The 13,108-nt window shown below is 34.4% G+C and overlaps 1 protein-coding gene across 8 annotated transcripts in view; it reads left to right on the top strand.

Annotated features, from left to right (window-relative positions):
* LOC104711932 (uncharacterized) overlaps window positions 1-8,447 on the top strand; it is a 32,336-nt gene extending 23,889 nt beyond the window's left edge. For 6 of the 8 annotated variants that reach the window (XM_087466418.1, XM_087466420.1, XM_087466419.1 and 3 more), the window contains 17 exons: window positions 43-113; window positions 201-276; window positions 421-509; window positions 585-695; window positions 777-1,386; window positions 1,473-1,566; window positions 1,871-1,919; window positions 2,084-2,153; window positions 2,524-2,911; window positions 3,294-3,488; window positions 3,828-3,943; window positions 4,044-4,111; window positions 4,382-4,461; window positions 4,720-4,779; window positions 5,112-5,242; window positions 5,453-5,728; window positions 5,903-6,261. The gene's annotated coding sequence lies outside the window, so the exon portion shown is untranslated. Of the gene's footprint in view, window positions 1-42; window positions 114-200; window positions 277-420; window positions 510-584; window positions 696-776; window positions 1,387-1,472; window positions 1,567-1,870; window positions 1,920-2,083; window positions 2,154-2,523; window positions 2,912-3,293; window positions 3,489-3,827; window positions 3,944-4,043; window positions 4,112-4,381; window positions 4,462-4,719; window positions 4,780-5,111; window positions 5,243-5,452; window positions 5,729-5,902; window positions 6,262-7,173; window positions 7,364-7,587; window positions 7,679-8,191 lie in introns of those variants that run through there. The other 2 variants (XM_087466417.1, XR_015566505.1) reach the window with 2 other exon arrangements.
* The last annotated feature ends 4,661 nt before the right edge of the window (window positions 8,448-13,108 follow it).

The raw sequence follows: 13,108 nt of genomic DNA, 5'->3' as shown, positions 1-13,108 counted from the left end.
TCCCTCCTTAGTTACACTACACCTGTGTTGATTGCTGCTCAGGTGACAAGAGGTGGAAGACGAGTGGATAAATCAATCTATGACTTCGTGGTGGGTGATGTCTTGGCAATCAGGTGGGTGATCTATTTTCTTCTTTTCATTTTGTTTTTTTGTCCATATCTACTACTATATTTGTAATTGAAATTAAAATTTATCTTTAGGTTCCTGCGGGTGGAGTGCTAATATCTGGCCACTCTCTTTCCCTTGATGAGTCTAGCATGAATGGAGAGCAAAATCGTGTGTTTTCTTGTTTCCTATCATAGTGAAATTGTTGAATTTAGTTGCCTGCACTATCACTTCGTTTGTTGTTGAAGAGATATCCCAAAACACAACTGGTAGTAATTTTTTTGTAACATAACTCACTTTGTTTTGTCTTTGCAGGTCTCAATCTGATTTTGGCAAAAGTGGCGTTTCGGTAACAGCCACTTTTCTTGTTTTTGGACGATACTCTTTTGCATGGTTTCTCTGGTGTATGTTCATGAGTTCTGTTCAGGCTTATTTCGCTTTTCCATTCTGTGTAGTGATCTCTGGTTCCGATTTTGTAGGATTGAAATTATGCAAAACTTTGGTGACTCATGAAAGGCAGAGAGTGTGTTGCTTGTTTTTTCCCATCGCTTGTGGATTGAAGAGGAAGAGATGGTACAAGACTAGTCTTGGTAAAAGCGTTCTTAAATCTTAATTATTTGTTACTCAATGTTCAATAATTACTAGCGTCACTTCTATTTTTTTTTTTCCAGGAGTTGGAAGTATTATAGGGGAGGAGGATTTGAAGATATTAAGTTATTTTCACCGATGATAGTTTCTTGTTTATTTATGTGTTACATATCTTGATAGGGTGTCAATGCATGATTCAAATTACGTGTAGATTTGATATTCTAAGATATGGATTTTCATGTTCCTTATGTTCTTCAGCTAGATAATTAGATGATGTCTAAGGTCTGTGTGGTTAGTTAGCTAAAGTTACTGCAGAATAATTTATTTATCTCATATATGTGGGTTCACTACTTTGTGTTAGGATACTCTGGCATTTCCTTTAGGTTTTTTAGTTGATGGTTTTGTAATAGTTGGTTTACAAAGTCTAATTGGGTTTCTTTGGCTAAGAAATTGCTTTTTGACTAATCATCACCTTTTTTTTTTTGGGTTATTTATTTTCTACTGTTTGATTCATGGTTCAAGGTTGGCTCCAGATATTAAAATGTTACTGAACACTCTTTTTCTGAAACTTAATCGGTCTTCTTGGATGCGTTTCATTCTCTCTCTTGAATGAATTACGGTCCCTAGGAAATTTACAAGCAAAGTTGAGGGGAAGAGGAGTTATATATGAACATAAGACATATGTCAGTCTGAGTAATGATCATATGGCTTGTTTGTATTCATTATCTTATTGAACCTATTACACTTTTTATTGAACCGCTGGTGTGGTCATCTTTCAGTCTAGCATTGAGAACCAAGGACCAAGGAAAAGGGCTGCTGCTTTAGCTATCTTAACTTATGCCTGTAATTTTTCTTACGGGATCAAGTTCTTAGGTAAAATTGTCTAACTCCTTTTTTTATATGTTTCTACTAGATTATTTCTGATAGATACTGCTTATGAAAAATCATTTTGTTATTTATTTTATACTAGTTGGTTCTTGATTGTATTGAATACATTTATTTAACTGTATTAAATTAATTCTTATTCTGCATACCTCTTAGACGGTGAGTCCTTTCTTTGATATTAATCCTATGTTATATTGATGATGTGTTGTGGCCTTAACTAGAGGCATGAGTTCATTAGCATAAACAAGAGTATCTATTTATAAATATGCTGATACCATAACTTGTTTGGCAGCAAGTTGGTGTTGCTGCATCAACATTACTCAAACTTGGGGTTTCAACATGTGAGTCTTTTGAATGCATATGATTTACTTATCTCGATAACTTAGATTTTTAATCTAAACTGTTCTTCTTTTGTAGTGAATTGATGCCTCTCCTTTGTAGTAAAACTGTATATTGCGTTCCTGAAACGTTTTTTTTTTTTTTACAATTTAACCATCTACTGCAGGATCAGTCTAGAAGTGGGAACCAAGGATCAAGGCAGAGAGCTGTTGAGATAACAAGCTCTCCGGACTCCGGTAAATATTCTAAGGTCGCTTTTTGATGTTTCTATTAAGATTTTTTTTATTACACATATAAGAAGATATTGACATATATGAACTTCCGTGAAGAAAGAAGGATGTGGATCTCTTTTTCAATTAGGCTCCCTATCATGGATTTTTCAAACTTTTGACTTGCTATCAAATAATATATTTAAGGGTAAAGGCACATATATGGCTGGAAATTGGTTGTGCTTACTGTTTTTCATCTTAGCCACAGAACGTAAATGTAATTAAAACTTGGCTTTTGCTAGTTGCTTTTTAATATGGCATGTTTAGAAAATCACAGCTACTATTGTCCTATGTTCTCGATCTGTTGACTTAGACACTCTTTTTGCTTTAACTGCAGAGCTGAAGCGCCATCAACACTTCTTCGTGTTGTGTCTTTTTGCGGGTTTTATAAATCACTCATTTCACTTGGTCCCTTGAACACATTCATATACATTCCTTGACCCTTTCAACCTGGATAAGTCTGCCATTCATGTTCATTCTACAGATTATCTGTATCTGATCAACATTTCTTCATGCTCTGTCTTGGGGGGATAGCAAGCTGGCCTGATTTCCTTTACTTTTTTGGCTTTATGATTGATTGTTTTTGCAACCATGGAGTCGAAGATTGCAAGCTCTGCTATGTTCTGATCCTTCCTCTTTGTATTGTTAAGGTGGTTTCAAAGCAAAATTGCTAATTATCAGTCATCATTGGAGTTCACAATAATAAGGCAGTACAAGTTGAAGTGGTACCTTTCTACGCTACTTTCTCTCTTTCTACTTTACACTGTTCAAAACTTGGCTACCTATTCGTGATCATGTAATGTTAGAATTTGAAAAGGATGCCTGGATTTGTTTAGTTTGTATTATGAATGGCGCATTTAACACCTTGGTTTTCAGTATACTGCCGCATATTGTCTGTGACATTTGTGCAACCGACTTGTTTGAACTCCAATGATTGCTTCCTAGTGGTGTTATCTTTGTTTTACTTTAGTTGAAGGTTTCTAAGTAGAGGCTATATCATTTTTATAGAGCTCATTATAGAAAACTCACTTGTACTTCTTATCACAGTTCTTTAATTGGTAAATTTACTCATCTTTTTTTTTTTTTTTTTTTTTTTGTCTTCCTAAGTCAGCCTGGGATTGCTACTATCAAGTTGGAAAAAGAGGTAAATACGATTAGTCATAGCAAGGTAAATGGCATTTTGGGTTATTTTTTTTTCTACTTTTGGTTTGCACATGGAGGAAAAACAGAATTTCACCAGCATGAAAGTTTCCTCCGAGAATGTCAAGGATCCTTACTTGTTCTCCTTTTCCTGAAACATAGGTAATATATGAGTTATTGACAAACTGATATGTTTTATGTTTTTCTTCTTCTTTTCAATAAGTCTAGGTGAGAAATTTAGAAACAATATCCATGTTTGTCAAGATGTGTGCATGTTTTCATATAAGTGATTCAAAATTTTGACCAAGATGAAGAGGAAATGCATTTACTAGATACTCATGCTGAAATTTTTGTTTTGGGTTGGTCAACGTGTGGTCCCAAAGAAAAAGCAAATTGCCTTTGAGTTTAGCCAAGTAATATGCTTCATCAGTTTTGCCTCTCAGCATAAATATTTGCTCCTCCTTTTCTATGTTTTTTTGCTCATTGTACAGTTTTGTGCAGAGATACATAAATCTGGCTGGTGGTTCCCTCGAAGGCTTGTCTCCTAAATTTCCATTGTACAAAATCACAGAGGGAAATGAAACGCGTTCTTCACCAATGACATGATGAAACTAGAGGTAAGAGTTCCTTCAAATCATAACATGGTCTTTTCATATTCCTGACTGTTCTGTTTTTGTTTCTTATTCGAAACACTAATTTGTTGAGTGACTCTTTCAGAAGGAGAAATGCATCACATATTCACCCTCCAGGATCTGAAAGCATCTAATTCGTGGTTTTTAATAAAGGTTTGCCTCCCTTTGTTTATTCAGTCTTTCGTTTAATGGCTATTGAAACTATTAGCAACTAAATATTTATTTGGTTGCAACATGATGCATATAAAACAGAAATCCTAAAAAACACTAATGCGAATGTTAGAGCTGTGAGTATAGTCTAGAGGATGTTCTAATGTGGTATGAAATCATTGTTATAGTGTGATATGGTTTTGAGTGTTTCTTTTCTTTGATATGGCTTTTATATTTGTGTACTTATGCTGATGCTACATTTTGCTGTTCAAGTTTCATTAGGATCACAGAAGATACGCTTCCATTGTCACAACTATCAATCTCTTGTGAGGATTTTATGCTCTGCATGTAAGGTCTGTCTATTCAATTCCTCATCTTGTGTGTTAACTGTGCATCTCGGTAGAGTCACTGTAATATACTTCTTTCTCGTGGGAGTATTAAGAAGGTTGCTTGCATAAAATGGATTTCTGTTTTATCTGTTTCTCTGTCGATAAAATTCATTTGACAACATGAAGGAGTACTTTGACATTTGTTTCTCTGTCGATAAAATTCATTCAACTAATGTAAGAAGCGAAAACTTGACTCATCACTTCTCTTTCTTTTTTCCCCAGTGTCAACATTTGGAGCTGTTCTTGGCATGGTCACAGATAGGAGAATCAAATGGTCTTCAGGTTTCTTCTGTTTTTCTTGGTACATTAATATTTCTCAAAAGTGGCGTTTCAGTAACAGCCAACAGCTTAGTTTCAATCCACTAGACACTTTTATCATTGTGATTCTATTGACATGGATTTATAGTATGCATGAGCAGCAAGTACTGGCTGCTTAAGTTGCGGATTTTTTACGGGTAGTTTCTAATGGTGTTATATTTGTTTAAGTTTAGCTTATAAGTTCTAAGTAAAGGCTTTATATTTTTTATAAAGCTTATTAAAAAAAATCCATTCGTACTTCTTATCACCGTTCTTCAATTAGTAAACTTAATCATCTTTTTTTTTTCCTTGCTAAGTCAGCCTCGGATTTCTACTATCAAGAACGCGCGAGTAGGAACATAGAGCACTTGGGGGAAAACAGAACTTCACCAGCAAGAAGATTTCCTCTGAGACTGCCATGTGTTGTTCTCTTTTTCCTACAACAGAGGTAACTGAGATTGGGACATCAATTATGAGGGCCATATACAGTATGTGTTATAAACTTGCATATTCTAACTTTTTCTTCTTATTTTCAATGTGTCCTTAAGAAAGTTTTATGTGAGAATTTAGAAAAGTATTCCAACTTTTTAATCTTGTTTCACAAGTTATTGCTCCTCCTTTTCTATCTTGTTTGCTCATTGTACAATTTTCTGCGCAGATACATATATCTGGCTAGTTTCCTGGAAAGCTTTGTCTCCAAAATTTCCATTACAAAATCACAGAGGGAAATGAATCGTTTTTCTTCACCACTTAATTTTTCAGAGGATTCTACTAATTAAAGCTAGTGTAAGGCTTTCTGTTTGCACATATCTTTTGGGTTATTAGCATGAGAAGGGGGTCTTTTTTAACAGGGTACAAGGGAATTCCTTCCAGAAGAAGGCAACACTATTACTTAAGTTGTGGAAGTAAAAACTTAGTTAAAATGCTTACTGGGGTAAGTTGAAGATTATTACAAGCCTGTGTTTTTTGTGTACTTGCTTTTATGTTTAACTGTAGCAAGATAGGAACATATGTGACGACGGAAAAACTGTTGTTGATCCCGGCTCTCCTTTGTGATATACTATATATTATATGCATGAATTGTTTGTAATATACCCGTCTACTGTAGGATCAGTCTAGCAATATGTGGAAACCGAGGACCAAGGCAACGGCTGATGCTTTAGCATCCTTGAGGATATATCTTGGAGGATAACAAGGTAGCTCAACAATTATCCTTTCATACCGTAAGTTTATAGTTATATGAAATGTTTTCCTTTCTTTGTCTTGTTTTCCTTGTTGCTTCCTTTTGGCTTTTCTATTCTCATTATAGAGATTGTGCTTTTCCAAGGATAGAAGGTGATACCAATATTTCTCATTAATTTCTCTTTTGTATTTTTTTTGTTGGCACGAAGGCCTTATTCTGTAATATTGGCCTCTTTTGAACTGTGGACTACATCTGGTTAATTTCCATTAGATTTGACTTGGCTATTTATTTTGTTCGTCGTTCTTTTACTGATTTTTATGTGATTTGTCTTCAGATAAGTTTCACTTGTTTGGCTTCTAAGCAAGCTGCTTGGGTTGATTTATTTGTTTTATCTCTTGGCTATATATAGCTTGTTGATGATTCTTAGATACGTATAGAAATTGATGTTCCAAGATTTATGTTCTGTAGAGAGATGCTATGATGTTGAAGGTTTTCGTGATTTAATTTTTCTCCGGCTCTTGATTATGTGGGTACACTTCTTTTTGTGAGTTTCTCTTTCTTCTACCGTTCAAGCCTTTTTCATGCATTTCCCGGAGGGTCTCTTTGGCATAATTTTCGAGTAGAAGATTTAGCTTGTATGAATCATTGAACCACTAATACAAACCCTTGATTATTCGGGTGTATTTCTGTTTCCTAGTGCTATGGTCATCCTCTTTATTCAAAAATTATATGCTCTAGCTAGAAGATAACAGAGGTTCCAACAGAAAACTGCATGGGGTTCCTACTTAGTCTCCTGAGATGGCTTTATTATCATGCGGGCTTCATCATTTCCTAAGGTTTAAGTTGTAATCATAGTCTTCTTTTTGTTTATATGTTTAATTTACGTCATTAGAGATATGCTAAAGATGCAAAAGCATGCAAGCTCCACTATGATTAATCCTTATTATGCATACCCCTTAGACGGTTACTCCGTGCTTTGATACTTAATCCGAGCTGACGTTGATGATGTGTTGTTGCCTTATCTATCTATCCCAGATCTATGTTTAAGATCATGGTAAGTTTGTTTTGTTATAGATCATTGGTTTCGTCAGGGTATGACCTTCTCGTTTATTCTATTTGCTAAATATTGTTGGAAAATCCAACAAACACATGGAATCGAAAATTGCTGATGATCGAGTATTCCCTTGGAATTATAGTACAGTTTTAAAGATGACAACATGATGTTCAAGCTGATGCAGCTATCTTGACGAGGTAGGAGTGACGTGCTATGTCATGACCGCTTCTTCTTGTTGGATGCTTCTCTGACTCATGGAAGGCAGAGTGTGTGTTGCTTGTTTCTTCTTCCCTTCTTTTGGGTGGAAAGGCAATATATTATTCCTTGTAAAGGTGCTCTTAGTTTTTGATCCATCATCATACATATATTTTTTTTAGTGAATCTCATATGTTATAGCTTCGTTTAGGTTTTAAGAGAGTAAACAAACAAAATTTTACACTTGTTTCGCTTTGATTGTTTGATTGATCACTGCTTATGACATCTTGGGCTTGGTTTTTTTTTTTGTGTGTTTGAGATTGCTTCTTGTTTTTTCTGAATATCTCATCTATGTATATAGGTCTGTGAAACGATGCAAAGTGGCAACATTGACGTAGTTCTCCGGGCTATCAGTTTCTCATTTTGGCTTTCCTAACTTACTATTATATGAGGTTGTATCTTTTGCAGGGTTTAAGTTGATTTTGTTGGCATATTTTATGAATTATAGCTCTCTTTATCATATATATCTAGAGGACGCTGAAGTAGTTCTTTCCACACTTGTTCGTCTTCATGCTTTTACTAATCTTCCTAGTGTTGTTGGCTTCTCTGTTTGTTGCAATCTACTATGTTTTGTCATAGATTCTTGAGGTTATAATAGAAAAGCATTGGTCTAGTCGAGGATGGCTTTATATGTTGAGGCATTTTTTTATTTACGTATCTTTAACTTAATCGTATAAGCTTGTGCTGCTGGCTTCTCTTTTTATACAATTGACATGGATAACTAGTAGTTCCTACTTGGTGGAAACGAGAAAAAAAAAACTAGTAGATCCTACTTCTCTACCATGGATTGTCTCTGATTCTTCTCTTTATTGGTTTAACCGGTTGTACTTCTTTTATACATGTTGGTGCCTAATTGCCTTTTGTTACCTTTTTTACTTATTCAAATACTGATTGTGTCGATGCAGGGGGTTTGAGTTTTGGACCTTTGGTTTCCTAATTAGTTGGTTTGAGCTAATACTTGCCCGTTATCTCTTCATTTTGATGGTCTCGCGGTTTAGTCTTTGTTTAATTTAGTATTTAGAGCTTCTATGCATTAGATGCATTGTTTGGGAGGTACAGAGATAATTTCTGACTACAGCATCATTTTTCTTTTCTTTTTTTGGGTGTAAATGTTTTTAAAAAATCATTCATTGTCCCATAAATAATATTATAGTTTTGACACTTTGGTTTTCAAATTTAGTAACTCACATTATCGCGTCACGTGACAATTTTAACAATTAGAAATTTTGTCATGTGTTATACAAAAAACTTTGTTTTAACAAATTTTAAAATTAAAAAGATAATTATAAGAAATTGAAAATTTTAAACAATTTTAATAAATATAAAATTATAGTTCTTATATGTATATAAAAAGATAATACTAATTCTAATTTTAAATTACTAATTCTATAAGAAAAAGAATTAAGAAAATTATACATTTAATTACTATAATACCATAATTAGATAGATTATACCGTCAATTATTAAGCCTAAAAGAAAGATGATTGAAGATATTCACCTTTGTATAAACAAGTAAATTGTCTCACAACAAAACAGTTTCTTTCTAACACATCACATTAAACTTTGTTATATTATTAAATTATTAAAAATATTTCTGTAATTTATGAAGCTATCTCATTTTTATGAAGATATTTCATATTGTAAAATAAAGCTACATGACAATTTTATAAATATATTATATTTTTTCTCTCTTTTTTGGGTCAAAATTTAACTATGAGATCAATGTTTTCTTAAAAAAAATCATATGTTTACGTAATTTACATCATATGCATATATATTCTTCATTATTGGGATTAGTAAATTATCCTTTAATTGAGAAAAATAATTAACTTCTATGAATTTTCAATGAATTTATTCTAATGTTAGTATAGTTTATTTAAAATTTGTTGGACAAGTAGAAATTATTACGTATCTATATATACATTTTTGAAAACATTTATGAAATAAATCTTCAAGTCCAAACCTATTTACAAGATATTATGTATCTATATATAAATTTTAATTTATAAATATGATTTGATTATATTCCTCTCTCTTATAAAGGCCCAAGTGCAAGTCTCAAACTAATACTTTTAAGAAACAAAAGATTTATCATATTTTATGTTTTTTGGATTGACAATTTCTATGTTATAAGCTTTCCGATTTTTTTAAACAATTAATCCTCCCCCCCTAATCGCAATTTTCCTAAACAATTGGAATCACTACCTAACCATTATCATTAAAGGCTCTTATATACTTTAAGTTAACAAAACAAACTTAGAGTAAACTCTTTAAAGTAAGACTATGTAAAGTAATGTACGCCAACGTAAAGACATTTAGATGGTTCATTTGATCTAACAGATCCTATAGTGTATAATTTCATGCTTTAAATGCATTTATCTTGTGGGTTACTAAACTAATTTAAGTAAATACTAAATTAAATGCTTATGCCAAAAGAATTGTTTTAGGATAATTTTAGTTTTGAATATCACGGTTATATAGCAGGACAGATTTGGGTTGATATATATATATATATATATATATATATATTAAAATACTATTAATTTGGTGTTTATCTTATTATTATTTTATTAACACCATCAATATTAGAATATTAAAATTTTTAATTAAATTATGCTTATGTAAACAAAAATGTCATGCAATAAATCACATATTAAATCCTAAAATTAACCATCTAAATACAATTATATGATTTCAAACACTAAATAAAATTAACAAACAATTATAACTTCAAATTTAAAAGTTTCAGTCAAGAAATATTGACCCGCGGTATACCGCGGGTGAAAATCTAGTGAGATTACAAAATATGAAACAACTCTATTTGAGATATTGTTACTGTTGGATAATCCCAATTTGAGGAACAAGAACAAGCTATCTCCTAGGAAGTTGCCAAAAGAGATAGAATAGGAAAGAAAAAAAGTTCTTATAATTAATCTAAAAGTTGTAATATGTTAATTCTAATAGGTTTTGGAAAAGTTAAAACCTATAAATATAGGAGTCTATGAAGAGGTGTTCCATAAGACTTGAGAGAGAGATTTAGTTTTTGAGAGAGTTTTCTAAATCAATAATAAGAGATGTGTTCTTATATTTCAAGTTCTTTTATTCTTAGATTTGGTATCAGAGCTAAGGTTGTAGCTCCGATCAAAGGTTGTGGAGAAGAAGCTGTTCATAACCAAGTATGGGAGACAAAACAAATCCATCGCCGTGAACCAAGGACCTTGGATCACCGTCCATCCAATGTCCGATGTTAACATCGACAAACTATACTGTTTGGTCGATGTGCATGAGAGTTACACTTCGAGTTAGCGAGGTGTGTGATACTATTGATCCTGGATCCACCGATCAGAAGATGAACGATGTGGCGACTGCTCTTCTATTTCAATCCATCCCCGAGTCACTTATCCTGCAAGTTGGAGATCAAGGTTCGGTTAAAACCGTATGGGAATCCATACGAGCACATCACCAAGGTGCGGAACGTGTAAAGGAAGCAAGGCTTCAGACTTTTCTTGCAGATCTTGATCGGGTGACGATGATTGATTCCGACTCTGTTGATGATTTTGCTGGCAAGATCTCAGACCTAACATCGCAGTCAGCTTCTTTGGGAGAAATCATTGAAGAATCAAAGTTGGTAAAGAAGTTCTTAATAGGACTTCCAAGACAAAAATATATTCATATCGTTGCATCTTTGGAACAAGTCTTAGACTTAAAGAAAACCGGATTTGGAAACATAGTTGTTCGAATAAAAGCCTATGAAGAGCGTGTAGGGGAGGAGACCCGGAATGAAGACCAAGCAAACTTATGTTTTCAAATTCAAACAATCAAGTGAATTATGGCGGTTATCAAGGAAACAAAGGAGGCTATAACAGAGGAGGTTACGGTAGAAGAGGAAGTAGTCGAGGAGGATATGGTCGAGGAGGATATGGTCGAGGAGGATATGGTCGAGGCGGAAATGATCGAGGAGGTTTTGGTCGAGGTAACTACGGTGGTGATAGTTCTAGCAGAGGTAGGGGATGAGGAAGGTTCAATGGCCAGAATCGTGGAGGAAACACTACAAATCAAGTACAAAACCAGAATCAAAACCAGAAGAAAAATCTATCTAAAATAGTATGTTGGAGATGTGATAAACCGGATCACTATGCATCATCATGTCCTGCGAAAGAAGTTGCACATCAAGAGACTAATCTGAATGAAACTCATGAAGCTGATGCACTTTACGTTCATGAGGTGGTGTTATTGAATGAGGATAAGGTGTTTCCCAAGAATTATGATACCAACAATGCAAGTATATGGTATCTTGACAACGGTGCTAGCAACCACATGACGGGAAACAAAAAATTATTTTCTAGCCTAGATATGAGCATCACAGGGAAGGTTAAGTTTGGTGATGGTTCGTTTGTCAACATTGTTGGAAAGGGATCAATAGTTTTTGTGGGAAAAACATGTGAAAGGAGATCACTCAAGGAGATTTATTATATTACCGACCTGAAGCACAATATTATCAGTCTAGGACAAGCAACTGAATTTGGATGTGAAGTGAACATGAAGGGAGACAGTTTGACTTTGAGTGATCCGGTTGGGCGGTTGTTAGTATGAGTCACAAGATCATCAAACCGCCTCTACAAGACACCAATGGAGGTTGAGTATCCTAATTGTCTTTATATCCAAGATAACGACACTACTCTAACATGGCATGCAAGGCTGGGAAATGTAAGTGTTGCAGTAATGAACAACATGGTAAGACAGGGTATGGTTGTTGGAATGCCACAATCAATTCATGAGAAGAATGTGTGCACTGCGTGTTTAGTCGGAAAACATACCAGAGCTGTGTTTCCAACTACAACATCTTTCCGAGCAGCTCAAGCCTTGGAGCTGATCTATGGTGACTTGTAAGGACCGATCTCTCCACCAACACCAGCTAACAACCGGTATGTCTTTGTCCTTATTGATGATTTTTCCAGATACATGTGGACAATGCTATTGAAGGAGAAAAGTGAGGTTTTCGATCGGTTTAAAAGGTTTAAAGAAGGAATTGAGAAGCAGACCGGACTGTCTATCAAAACCTTTCGCACCGATAGGGGAGGAGAGTTAACCTCGCTTGAGTTTAACCGATTTTGTGAAGGAAGTGGAGTGTCTAGACAATTAACTGCACCATATACTCCTCAACAGAATGGTGTAGTTGAAAGAAGAAACCGCACATTAATGGAGATGACAAGAAGCTTGCTTAAAGCTATGAAACTGCCAAATGAACTATGGGAAGAGGCCGTACGTCATTCAACATATCTTATTAATCGAGTTCCTACCAAAGCTTTAGCGGGCCAGACTCCATATGAAAGTTTCACGACCAGAAAGCCTAACATCGAGCATCTACGAGTGTTTGTCTGTGTTGCTTATGCTAAGATCATTGGACCACATCTTAAGAAGTTGGATGATAGGTCAAGAAATTTGATCAATCTAGGGACAAAACCAGGTTCAAAAGCTTATAGGTTATATGATCCAATTATACGAAAAATGTTTGTAAGTAGAGACGTCGTGTTTGACGAGACAAAAGTTTGGGATTGGTCGACTGCAGAAAACCAAACCAATGGAGAACCAGGAAGGTTTAAACTATCTCATAATGGGTTTGTAGAAGAAGGAAATGAAGATGAGAACAATCAGGATGACAATGTCGAGCATCAAGAACCTGCAAACAAAGAAGAAGAGATAGAAGATGAACAAAATTAAGAAAACGTGGATCAGGTAGGTGAAAATCAGCAAGTTGTCACAAGATATGGACGTGTTATCAACAAACCTCGATATCTCAATGATTATGTTCTACTAGCTGA

This window comes from Camelina sativa, chromosome 9, assembly GCF_030686135.1.
Source record: "Camelina sativa cultivar CO46 ecotype springtype chromosome 9, ASM3068613v1".
NCBI lineage: Eukaryota > Viridiplantae > Streptophyta > Magnoliopsida > Brassicales > Brassicaceae > Camelina > Camelina sativa.
Note: the sequence above shows the minus strand (reverse complement) of the source record. Positions and strands in the feature narration are given on the sequence as shown.